Here is a 12,957-nt window from a genome sequence, read left to right as displayed (position 1 = left end):
CCATAATAGTGTTGTTCATGTTCTCCATCGTCATGAACATCATCATATCAGTCTGAACCAAGAATTAGCTGGTACGGATTGTATGCATCACACTGAATTCTACTGATGGGCTCAGATTCAGAGGGATGATACATTTATTAATTTCATTTTATTTGCTGATGAGGCTACATTCATGAACCATGGAAATGTTGATTTGCATAACATGCATTCCTGGGCAACTGAAAATCCACGTTGGCTGCAGCAAGTTGCACACCAAAAACCGTGTTTGGTGAATGTATAGGGTATGATTCTGGAGGACAGAATTAAAGGCCCCTATTTCATCGAAGGAAATCTTAATGGTAGGAAGTACACCACAAGTACACCTACAAGAAACATTAAGTCTATTATTGGAAGAAAATGCAACAACAGCTCACACTCGTGTGGGGTTTGTGAATGTTTTGCAGCGCCACGACGAGCCCTGGGTTAATACGGCTGTCAACCCTGTTAACAGAGAGCTGGGGGGGCTACTGTTGGCAGAAACTAAATCTCATATCTGAGCTGTGCCTGTTGATGCAATTTGGAGGTGGAGTTACACTGGTCATGGCCTGCACCTGAATAAGAGGGGGATGGATAGATTAGTTGATCTTCTGGCTGGAAATGTAAGGGGGGCCACATGCACACAAGACAAAATACCTGTGATTACTGGAGTCAGAGGAACACATTTTTTAGGTTGGAGTCAGGTTACAGACAGAGAGTATTGAAAGAGATAAAAACAGAACAGTGCCACAACGTCTGTAGCAGTATCCAAAGAAATAAAATATGTGTGTTTCATCAGAACATATAGGACTGAAAAATAAGATAGATGACCTTCTTGTATGCCTAGAAAATGGGATAAATTCTGAAGGTATAGATGTTTTGTGTCTCTCTGAACACCATGTAACCGCAGAGATGGAGAAGTTAAATTTAAGGTATTACAGATTAGCATCTTATTCACATAGAGTCAACATGGAAAAAGGAGGAGTTGCTACTTATATAAAAACTGGACACAAAGTCAAAAATATTGAAACAAATAGTTTTTGTGTAGATCAGATACTTGAAGCATGTGCTTGTGAGTTGCTACTGCAATATACTTCTATAGTAATTGTAACAATCTACAGATCCCCTCAAGGTAACTTTCAGCTATTCATGAAAAATCTTGAGGCATTATTGAGCTACCTGTCAGACAAAAAGAAGCAGTTACAGGTTTGCGGCGATTTTGATGTAGATTTCTTAAAAGATACGGATAGGAAAAATGAGCTAGAATCGTTGTTTGATTGTTACAATGTAGTACCTGTTGTAAATTTTCCGATTCATGTGCAGCAGGATAGTAGGTCGCTTATCGATAACATTTTCATAGACAGTGTTCAGGCAGAAACAAATAATGTGCACCCAGTTGTTAATGGGCTATCTGATCATGATGCACAATTAATGGAAATAACACATATAAGACCTTACAGAATTCAAGCAGGTCCATACAAGGCAGGGAGGCTTATTAATGGGAACAGGATACAGAGTTTTAAGTGCAGCCTAGAAGAGGTAGAATGGGATGAAGTATACACAGAAAATGATGCTGGTGCCAAATTCAATTTATTCCACTGTAAATTTGTCTCAATATTTTATGTTGCTTTCTGGAAACGTTATCCAAAAAGCCATTACAAAGTCAAGTAAGCTATGGATTACTAAGGGAATTAAGATATTGTGTAAGAGGAAGAGGGAACTATATGGATAGGTCAGAAAAAGTCAGGATCCGACATTACTTGCTTACTACAAAAGATACTGTAATATTTTAAGGAAAGTTATTAAGAAGTCGAGAAGCTTATGTGTTCTGACAGAAATTAATAATACAGATAATAAGATTAAAACTATATGGAATATTATCAAATGGGAGATAGGGCAGCCTGATAGTGCACAGCATACCATAGCAATAAAGCTAAATATGAGGTTGTGAGTGATAATTCACAAGTTGCAAGTATTTTTAACAATCACTTTCTGAATGTAGCAGCAGAAATAGGGTCAAAGTGTTCAGTTGAAGAAGCAAAAACATTTGTTAAAAATGTCATTCCCTAGGACTTTAGCCCTTTAGAAATAGCACCAACATCCCCTCTACTTCTGTCTCAAAATGACTATTTATGATTCCTATTTTTAACTGTACCTCTGTCATATACTGCTTAAGATTACTGATTTGGTGTTGATGGAGTCTCTAAAGGAATTTTGAAGTGTTGTTCTAATTTAATAAGTGGAATCCTTAGCATTATATGTAATGCTTCGCTGGCACAGGGAATTTTTCCAGACAGATTGAAATACACAATTGTCAGACCTCTTCATAAGAAAGGGGACAAGAGTGACTTAAATAATTATAGATGAATCTCATTGCTGACTTCATTTTCTAAAATATTCGAAAAAGTTATGTATTCAAGAGTAGTCTCACATTTAAGTGAAAATAATTTACTCAGCATGTCACAGTTCGGATTCCGGAAGGGTTACTGAGAATGCTATTTACACATTTACCCATCGAATAGTACAAGCCATAAATAACAAATTATCACCAGTTGGTATTATTTGGGTCTCTCCAGGGCATTTGACTGTGTGGATCATGTCACACTCTTAGAAAAACTCAGGTTTTAATGAATTGAAGGCTATACACACAGCTGGTGTGATTCATACTTAATGAAAAGAAAGCAAAAATTATGCTGAATAGCACAAATAATGTTGGGAGGGTGGTAAATTCTAGTGAATGGGGAGTTACCACAAAGGGAGTCCTACAGGGTTCAATTTTAGGTCCTCTGCTGTTCCTTATTCATGTGAATGATCTCCCACTTAACGTTCAGCAATTGGAAATAGTACTTTTTTCAGATGACAAGAGTGTTATAATAAATCCCATTCCAGAAAACGCAGCTGAAGATATTGTTAAAGATGTCTTTCAAAGAATTGATAAGTTGTTTTCAAAAAATGGACTCTCCCTTCATTTTGAAAAAACTCACTATATCCAGTTCTGTACTCCGAATACAGTCATACTGACAATTGATGTAGTATCTGAGCATATGAACAGGGCTCAGTTAACAGGGGAGATTTCTGCAAATTTTTGGGTGTTCACATTGATGACAACTTGAACTGGAAGAAGCATATTACTGAGCTTCTCAAACAGCTAAGTTCAGCTTCTTTCGCTCTTCGTATAATCGCTAGTCTTGGTATTAGACAGATGAGCCTCCTAATGTACTTCGCGTATTTCCACTCAATAATGTCGTATGGAATAGTTTTCTGGGGTAACTCACCACTCAGACATAAAGTATTGATTGCACAACAGAGAGTAGTGAGAATAATTAGTGGTGTTCACACAAGGACGTCATGTAGGCACCTTTTCAAGGAGTTAGGTACTTGAACTGCACCATCAGAGTACATATATTCGCTAATGAAATTCGTTACAAATAATCAATCTCAATTTGCGCAGAACAGTGATGTTCATATGTACAACACTAGAGGGAAAAATGACCTTTCCTATCTGTTATTGAAGCTGTAAGTTGCTCAAAAATGAGTACATTATTCAGCAACAAAAATCTTTGACCATTTGCCCAATAATATAAGGTGTCTGGCAGGTAGCAGATCAAGTTTTTAAATCGAGTTTAAAATCATTTGTTTTGGATAACTCCTTCTACTCCATGGACGAGTTTCACAAATGATAAAAAAAAGAAAAAAAAATTTCTTCTAACTGTAGTTGCATTGCAGAACTAAAAATTTCAGTAATATTAATATTAGCACTATTCATGTGTGTGTATATATATATATCTTGTAATCTGACCTGTTCCACATCATATTGATAAAATAATCAGGAAAATGATCTACAGAACATGATATAACTAAACTAAACTAAACTAGGGACAAGGAAGAGAATGTGGTATCAACATGATGGGTGTCCGGCACATTTTTCACTGATGGCTAGAAATGAGTTGCAGAGACAATTCCCAAATCATTGGACTGGATGTGGAGGAGATGTGCCTTGACCGGCTCGTTCGCCAGACTTGATGCCTCTGAATTATTTCTTGTGGCGATTCATAAAAGATATTATTAATAAAGATGTTTCAACTACACCTGAAGATATGCGAGAGAGAATTGTCAGATCATGTGCTTCAATAAGTGCCGATGTGATAATGAATACCAATGAACCCATGATAAGAAGATTGCAGCACTATATTGATACCAATGGTCATCACTTCGAACACCTTATCTAAATGGACGTTCATGCCACCTTTTTGACCTTCGTTGACCTTGAATAGTTGTGGGGAGATAAAATGTAATATATACTGTAAACTAATTAAAAATTGCTGCCTAAATAATTAAAAGGCAAATTTTGAAAGAATAATTCAAAGAAATTGGAAGGTACACTCATCCTGAGTGAACTTTAATGGACACTAATATCAACATACCTTCAACATTCAACACATTTCACATCAACATTCACCATTTAAATTTACTTACTTTTCGTTATCACCACTGTGCATAGAGCTGGTTATGATGATCGCCCTTCCTCTGCTCACGCAAATTCCTGTTGTTTGCTTCGATCCTCTTGATGCAGGATTCTCGACAGGTCGCAAAATGATGAATATTTTATTATTTATTTATTTAGCGTATGGCTAATACAGACATATCATGATATTACATATACATATGTACATATTGACACACAAGAAACTTAAGTACGTCTTTACAACTGAATATCCAGTCCTTCAATCCAGCGCACTGCATCTGGAGTTGCTAGCAGGAAGTCCTCTTTGGCGCCGTGATAGGCTCGAATCCTGCATTCACTGACAATGTGGTGAACAGTCTGGTATGGAGCCCCGCAGTCACAAGCTGGATCAGGCAGCTTCTTCCACTTAAAGAGAGCATCCCTGCATCGCCCATGGCTGGTACGGATTCTGTTGAGAGTAGACCACGTCTTGCGTGGTAAGTCGAATCCACTTGGAAGTTTAGCACCTGAGAAGATGTTATGCAGGTGCACATCTGTCATTGCTTCCCACCGACCTTTCCATTCTTCAAGAGGTTTGAAATTCTTAGCAACCATGTCAGCAGCATCGCACAGAGTTGGATGACGTGATTTCAGTCTCTTGCGATTTAAAAGTGGCAGGTCGCTATGCACGGGTAGGTTAGAATTCCTGGAGATCTTGTGGAATTCTCTCATAAGGGCAGTACATCTGCGTAGATCAGGAGGCATTACACCGGTTAACAGTGGAAGCCAATAAACTGGAGTAGATCTGATTGTGCCAGATATTATGCGCATTGTCGTATTCAGCTGGGTATCAACAAGCCTTGTATGATGACTATTCATCCAAACAGGTGCACAATACTCAGCACTTGAGTATACCAAGCCCAGAGCTGAAGTTCGCAGGGTGGTTGCTGAAGATCCCCAGGTAGTTCCGCATAGCTTAAGGAGGATGTTGTTTCGAGTCCTCAGCTTTTGAGCTAAGTTAAGAAGGTGTTGTTTGAAGCATAGTGTTCGATCCAGGATGACACCAAGATATTTTGGGTTCCAGTTGTGATGAAGAATTCTGCCTCTGAAACTTACCTCCAGTTTTACGTTCGCCAACTGGTTATTTAGATGGAAGCAACACACTTCTGTTTTACTCACACTGGGTTGGAGTCTCCAGATTTTGAAGTAATTGTCTAATGCAGACAGGTCATTGGCTAAAATCTCTTCTGTTGTCTTCATTTCCTGGTGTTTGACGGCTAGAGCCAGGTCATCAGCATAGCAGTATTTTCTGGACGAAGTGTCAGGTAGATCAGATAGATATAGGTTGAACAGTAAGGGTGAGAGAACTGATCCTTGAGGCAATCCGTTGTTCAGCTTCCTCTCCTTACTTATATTGCTTCCAGTGATTACCTGGAACTTCCGATCACTTAGCATGCTGTTAATCAGTCGAGCCATTGTTCTGCAGGGTATGATGCGGAGAAATTTGTAGATAAGGCCTTCCCTCCACACAGTGTCGAAGGCGGCAGTTAGATCAACAAATGCCACTGATGTTTTCTGCTTCATTTGGTATCCTGACTCTATGAAGGATGTGAGAGACAATACTTGGTCGCAGCAGCTACGCCCTGGTCTGAAGCCTGCCTGATCAACTGGAACGTTCTCTAAGATAGCGCTACTTATTCTGTTATATATTAGCCTTTCAAAAAGCTTGTAGCAGCAGCTGAGTAGGGAAATGGGGCGATAGTTTTCTACCCTGTTGCTGGGTTTGCCAGGTTTCAGAACATATATTATCTTCACCTTTTTAAACTCAGATGGAAGTTGACCAGTCAACAGGATGTCAGTGAAGAATTCTGCCAGCCATTTCTTAGCTTTTTCTCCCATATGGATCAGGAATTCTGGGTGGATACCATCGAATCCAGGTGCCTTAAGAGGTTTGAGGTCCTTCAGTCCAGAGTCAATGTCTGAAAGTGTGAAGGGATGGGTATACTCAGATGAGGGAGATGCCTTCTTTTTAAGGTCACGAAGCTGTCGTCTGATATGTCTTGTATGTTTCTTGTCAGGAGGTACTCTTGAGGTGGTAATGATGTGGGAAGCAATTTGGTCCGTAGGTTTAACCTTAAAATACCCTACACGTGCCTCCTGGGTGGTGCTAATTGAGCAACAGTGATTACAGGCAGCCAGACTATCCATAGGATCTCCTGGCAATGACATATCAACTAAATAGCAGAAACAGTTCTTTTCAGAGCTCATTAACAAGAAACATTGGACCAACTATCAGACTCCTTCAACTGAATATCGAAATGATGAATAGATGTTTTTTTTAATAAACTTCGATTCCCAAATAAAATTTATGACACTTCTTTAATGTCCAATAAGAATATTCGTTTCTGAACAATATAAATGTGGCGGAGTTCTTCAAACGTCCGCCTGCTACCACTTATAGAGACAAACAGATTTTTAACAATGTTAACTCGGGGAAACCCGTAATATGTCCGCCTGCTATCATTTATAGAGACAGACAGATGAATATAAAGAAATTAGAAAAATTAAGAGCATATCTCTACTTCTTCTGTTTCTATGCCAATGTTACTGAGTTACAAAATTATATACCTAGAGGGTGTCTCGCCTAACTCTGTTACCTCAATTATCTCTGGAACAACAATAGATATTCAAAGACGGTTTTCACCAGCATGAACGTACGGCAGGGGCTTAGGAAACCAAATACTATGCGAAATTTTAAACTGTAAATAATACTGTTTTCGACACAAACTTGTGTATTTTTAAATAGACACCCCCTATTTTTTCGTATGCTATCAATAGCATGAAAAATCACAAAAATAATGGCTTTGGTTGCTTCGCAATACGTCAATTACATCCAGAGAAATTGCGAAGCGAAGTTGATGCTTGAAATAAATGAAATGCACAGCTAGTGGACGTCCTGAGACTCAAGTGTGCACCTCATGCTGCCAGTGTCAGGGGCTCACACAATGGGCAGGTATGCACAGCCAACAAAAATAAACAAGTAACACATCCAACGCAAAGTTAATTTTTTCAAATTGTAAATGTGTGTTTATTCTAGCGAAATGATAACTACAGCTACAATTATAAATGACACGCTTGAATTCACTTAGCTAAATACATTTACTAGTGCCCTGTCGCCCACAGGAACTGTATTGTTGTGCATTACATCCAGCATAGAAAATACACTCACATCTTGATCAATGAAACTGTGTCACGTCAATATATGTTCGAAGTGCCTTCCGTTTGCATCACTACACGTTTGCAGAAGGGTAACCAGAGAGTGTTGCACAGATTGTAGAGTTTCTACAGATATTGCTGTACATGCAGCAGTAATACGATGTTGCATAACCTCTACTGTCTTTGGGGGTTCTTGAGACACTCTGTCTCTCACTGGGCCCCAGAGAAAGAAATATAATGGCGTCAAGTCGGGGAACCATGCTGGCCATCGCACAGTACCTCCCCGCCCCATCTACCTATTTGCAAATGTCGCATCTAGAACGTCTCTGCCAACTTTTGCATTGTGTGCGATACATCCATCATGTTGGAACCACATTGATAGACGAATTTCCAATCCTAGATCCTCCATGAGGAGCGCTAGTGTGTGTTGAAGAAATGATGTATGTCGCTGTCCATTCAATGTCCGACGGTAAAAATAGAGACCTACAATACAGTTAGCATGATACTGCACCAAACATTGAAACTCCACTGTCGTTGATGAACAACGTGGCGAATCCAGTGGGGATTTTGCACGGACCAGTAGTGCATTTCTGCAGATTCAAATTACCATGATTTGTAAATGAAGCCTCGTCCCTAAATAACGTATTGCTTACGAACACTGGATTACCTTGCAACTGCTGAAGTGCAAAACGACAGAATGCAATGCGGGATTCAAAGTCTTTCCCGTACAGTTCTTGGTGCAGTGAGATATGGAATGGATGAAACCGATGCCAATGCAAGATTCTACACACACTACTGTGGCTTATTCCTCCACCTTGTGCAATTTCTCGTACACCCACCTGAGGATTGTGCGCTACAGCAGCCAAAACAGCAATTTCGTTTCCATTGCCAGTCGCTGGCGTTGTATGTCGACGTTTTGTGAGAGCCCAGCTTCCTGCTTCCGTGAGTGTCTTGCAGATGTTGCCAATGGTTAGACTTGACGGACACCGCCAATCTGGGCAGCGTTCAGCATACAGTGTCACAGCTGCGGTTGCATTTCTGTGACATTCGCCATAAATTAAAATGATATCTAGTTTATCTTCATTACGGAAGGCCGGCATATTGACTATATGATGGCAAATGTAACAAACCACAAGAAAACATTTTAATGTGGCAACGTGTGTGAATTAGGCTACAGTATGAGAACAGTCAGCATACTAGATTAGGAAACACTTGTACACTGAAGGTAGAGCGTGATGTGGTGATATTGGTATGTTTAAGGCAGGGTACAGGCGCCAGTGCAGACAACCCCTGCTCTGAGCACAGTACTACATGCGATGCATTATGTCAGAAACTGTGACGCCGTTGCTATCCTTTACAAGTCAAATATTTCAGAACTTATGAGGTTTATAAACGTGAAACCACCAAGTGTGTTACCACTAATCGTACCTCTAGTTGTCATTTCGCAACAATAAACATCATGCACAGGACATCCGTCATTCTGATACCACATTATTTGATGCATTATAAGAGGTGGACCAGTTCAAGTAAGGTAAAGCTCAAGAAGGGGCTAAACTATCCCTACTTTAGGAGGGCCATCAATGAAATATGGGCCAATTATGTGTTGTAATACAATACCACACCATACATTAATACTCCATTGACGTAGTTCGTCAGTGACATCATGATTACCGGCAGTGTGAGGTGCACGCTTGAGTATCAGGACGTGCGCTAGGTGTGCTCTTCATTTATTTTAAGCGTCAGATTTGCTTTGCAATTTCTCGGGGTGTAGTTGACGTATTCAGACGCAACCAACGCCACAATTTTTGTGATTTTTCATGCTACTGATTGTATACGAAATAACAGGGGGTGTCCATTTAAAAATACACAAGTTTGTGTTGAAAATAGTATTTGTTTACATTTTAAAATTTCGCATAGTATTTGGTTTCCTAAGATCCTGCTGTACATTCATGTGGTGAAAACGTTTTTGAATATCTGTTGTTGTTCTACAGATATTTGAGGTGGCAGACACCCTATATATATATATATATATATATATATATATATATATATATATATATATATACACTCCTGGAAATGGAAAAAAGAACACATTGACACCGGTGTGTCAGACCCACCATACTTGCTCCGGACACTGCGAGAGGGCTGTACAAGCAATGATCACACGCACGGCACAGCGGACACACCAGGAACCGCGGTGTTGGCCGTCGAATGGCGCTACCTGCGCAGCATTTGTGCACCGCCGCCGTCAGTGTCAGCCAGTTTGCCATGGCATACGGAGCTCCATCGCAGTCTTTAACACTGGTAGCATGCCGCGACAGCGTGGACGTGAACCGTATGTGCAGTTGACGGACTTTGAGCGAGGGCTTATAGTGGGCATGCGGGAGGCTGGGTGGACGTACCGCCGAATTGCTCAACACGTGGGGCGTGAGGTCTCCACAGTACATCGATGTTGTCGCCAGTGGTCGGCGGAAGGTGCACGTGCCCGTCGACCTGGGACCGGACAGCAGCGACGCACGGATGCACGCCAAGACCGTAGGATCCTACGCAGTGCCGTAGGGGACCGCACCGCCACTTCCCAGCAAATTAGGGACACTGTTGCTCCTGGGGTATCGGCGAGGACCATTCGCAACCGTCTCCATGAAGCTGGGCTACGGTCCCGCACACCGTTACGCCGTCTTCCGCTCACGCCCCAACATCGTGCAGCCCACCTCCAGTGGTGTCGCGACAGGCGTGAATGGAGGGACGAATGGAGACGTGTCGTCTTCAGCGATGAGAGTCGCTTCTGCCTTGGTGCCAATGATGGTCGTATGCGTGTTTGGCGCCGTGCAGGTGAGCGCCACAATCAGGACTGCATACGACCGAGGCACACAGGGCCAACACCCGGCATCATGGTGTGGGGAGCGATCTCCTACACTGGCCGTACACCACTGGTGATCGTCGAGGGGACACTGAATAGTGCACAGTACATCCAAACCGTCATCGAACCCATCGTTCTACCATTCCTAGACCGGCAAGGGAACTTGCTGTTCCAACAGGACAATGCACGTCCGCATGTATCCCGTGCCAACCACAGTGCTCTAGAAGGTGTAAGTCAACTACCCTGGCCAGCAAGCTCTCCGGATCTGTCCCCCATTGAGCATGTTTGGGACTGGATGAAGCGTCGTCTCACGCGGTCTGCACGTCCAGCACGAACGCTGGTCCAACTGAGGCGCCAGGTGGAAATGGCATGGCAAGCCGTTCCACAGGACTACATCCAGCATCTCTACGATCGTCTCCATGGGAGAATAGCAGCCTGCATTGCTGCGAAAGGTGGATATACACTGTACTAGAGCCGACATTGTGCATGCTCTGTTGCCTGTGTCTATGTGCCTGTGGTTCTGTCAGTGTGATCATGTGATGTATCTGACCCCAGGAATGTGTCAATAAAGTTTCCCCTTCCTGGGACAATGAATTCACGGCGTTCTTATTTCAATTTCCAGGAGTGTATATAGGATGTTTCACTGAAAGTGTTTGCCTCTGTAAGTTACGACGTAATAGGCGACGGAAATATTTATTGCAGTAGGTCACCATAAGAAACGTTACACTGATTTTGGAGTTATGAACATAGTTTATTAGTTTATTGTGTTATTATCTAATAAGTTACAGCAAAATTGTACAATATTTTAAATGAAACAATATTTTTTTCTATTATGCACTGGAATCAGTAATACCACCTCTGTATACATCAGTTTAAATTACATTCCTATCACTTTTAGTTTGGGAGTTACAACCCTTCAAAGTTTCAGGAGCAGACACCACACACACTGCAATGTGCCTTCTAAACATGGCGCGGCCGAGTTGTAACGTCGCCAGTGTCACGTAGCGAGAAGCTACCTCAATGCACTGTTAGACTGCTGACTGTCGCGGCACACAGCCGTATACCCGACATTTCGAGCCACAAAAACAAACACGGCTCAACATGCCACAGATACTGACATCAAATGAAGATGGCATACACGAACAATGAGTACATTGACATGTTGCTGATGCTCGGCGAGTGCCGACACGACACCACTGACACAGCCATGGTATATGTCGTGAGACATCCCAGGCGAAGAGCTCCAGCAGCCCTGACGTCCTTATGTGCCGAACAACGACTTCGGGAGAAAGGCAGCTTGGTAACGCGCCGCAGTAACAGACGAAGAACTGCAAGAAGTAAGTAGACGGAGGTGTTTGTTTTAGCTGCAGTACACCATTATCCTTATGTCAGCTTACGAGCTGTTGCTGCAGTCGCTGGTGTCAGTCTCACATCTGTGTGGCATATAGCACGTGGCCATAGGTTTCACCCGTGCCAAATGTCACAGACCCAGTAGCTGCATGGGAGCAATTACTGTGTGAGAGTTACATTCTGTGAATGGGCCATGTGTAATTTCACGCTGGAGTCTTTACAAGGTGTTATGTTCTCTGATGGGTCCATATTTACAAATTATGGCGCAGTGAATCGCCATAACGTACACTACTGTCACTGACCCCACATCCCTAGATGATCTAAAACGACCCATCGAGGACACATGTCGCTCCGTGACACCGGAGATGTTACATCTCGTCCGCAGATCCTTTAGAAGATGCATTGCATTGCGCATTCAGAAACATGGACACATATTTGAACATCTCATTTAAATCAACTTACCACTGACAGACCATCCATCACCCACCAGACAGCTATGTATTATGTACAGCATGTGGTATCTTCCCCTGAAACTTTGAAGGGTTGTAGCTCCCAAACTAAAATTGGTAGGAATGTAATTTAAATTGATGTATACACAGCTGCTGATACTAATTCCAGTGCATGATAGAAACAACTATTGTTCAATTTAAAAATTGTATTTTTTGCTGTAACTCTTTGAATAATAACACAATAAACTATGTTCATAGCTCCAAAGACAATGTAAGATGATTTATGGTATGACATTATGGGAGGAAGGATAATTGGCCCCCATTTTATTGATGGCAGTCTAAATGGTGCAATGTATGCTGATTTCCTACGTAATGTTCTACCGATGTTACTACAAGACGTTTCACTGCATAACAGAATGGCTATGTACTTCCAACATGATGCATGTCTGGCACATAGCTCGCATGCAGTTAAAGCGGTATTGAATATCATATTTCATGACAGATGGATTGGTTGTCGAAGCACCGTATCATGGCCTGCACGTTCACTAGATCTGACGTCACCGGATTTCTTTCTGTGGGGAAAGTTGATGGATATTTGCTATCGTTATCCACCGATAACGCCT

This window comes from Schistocerca americana, chromosome 3 (genome assembly GCF_021461395.2).
Source record: "Schistocerca americana isolate TAMUIC-IGC-003095 chromosome 3, iqSchAmer2.1, whole genome shotgun sequence".
NCBI lineage: Eukaryota > Metazoa > Arthropoda > Insecta > Orthoptera > Acrididae > Schistocerca > Schistocerca americana.
The sequence above is the reverse complement of the archived record's forward strand: the minus strand, read 5'-3'. Positions refer to the sequence as shown.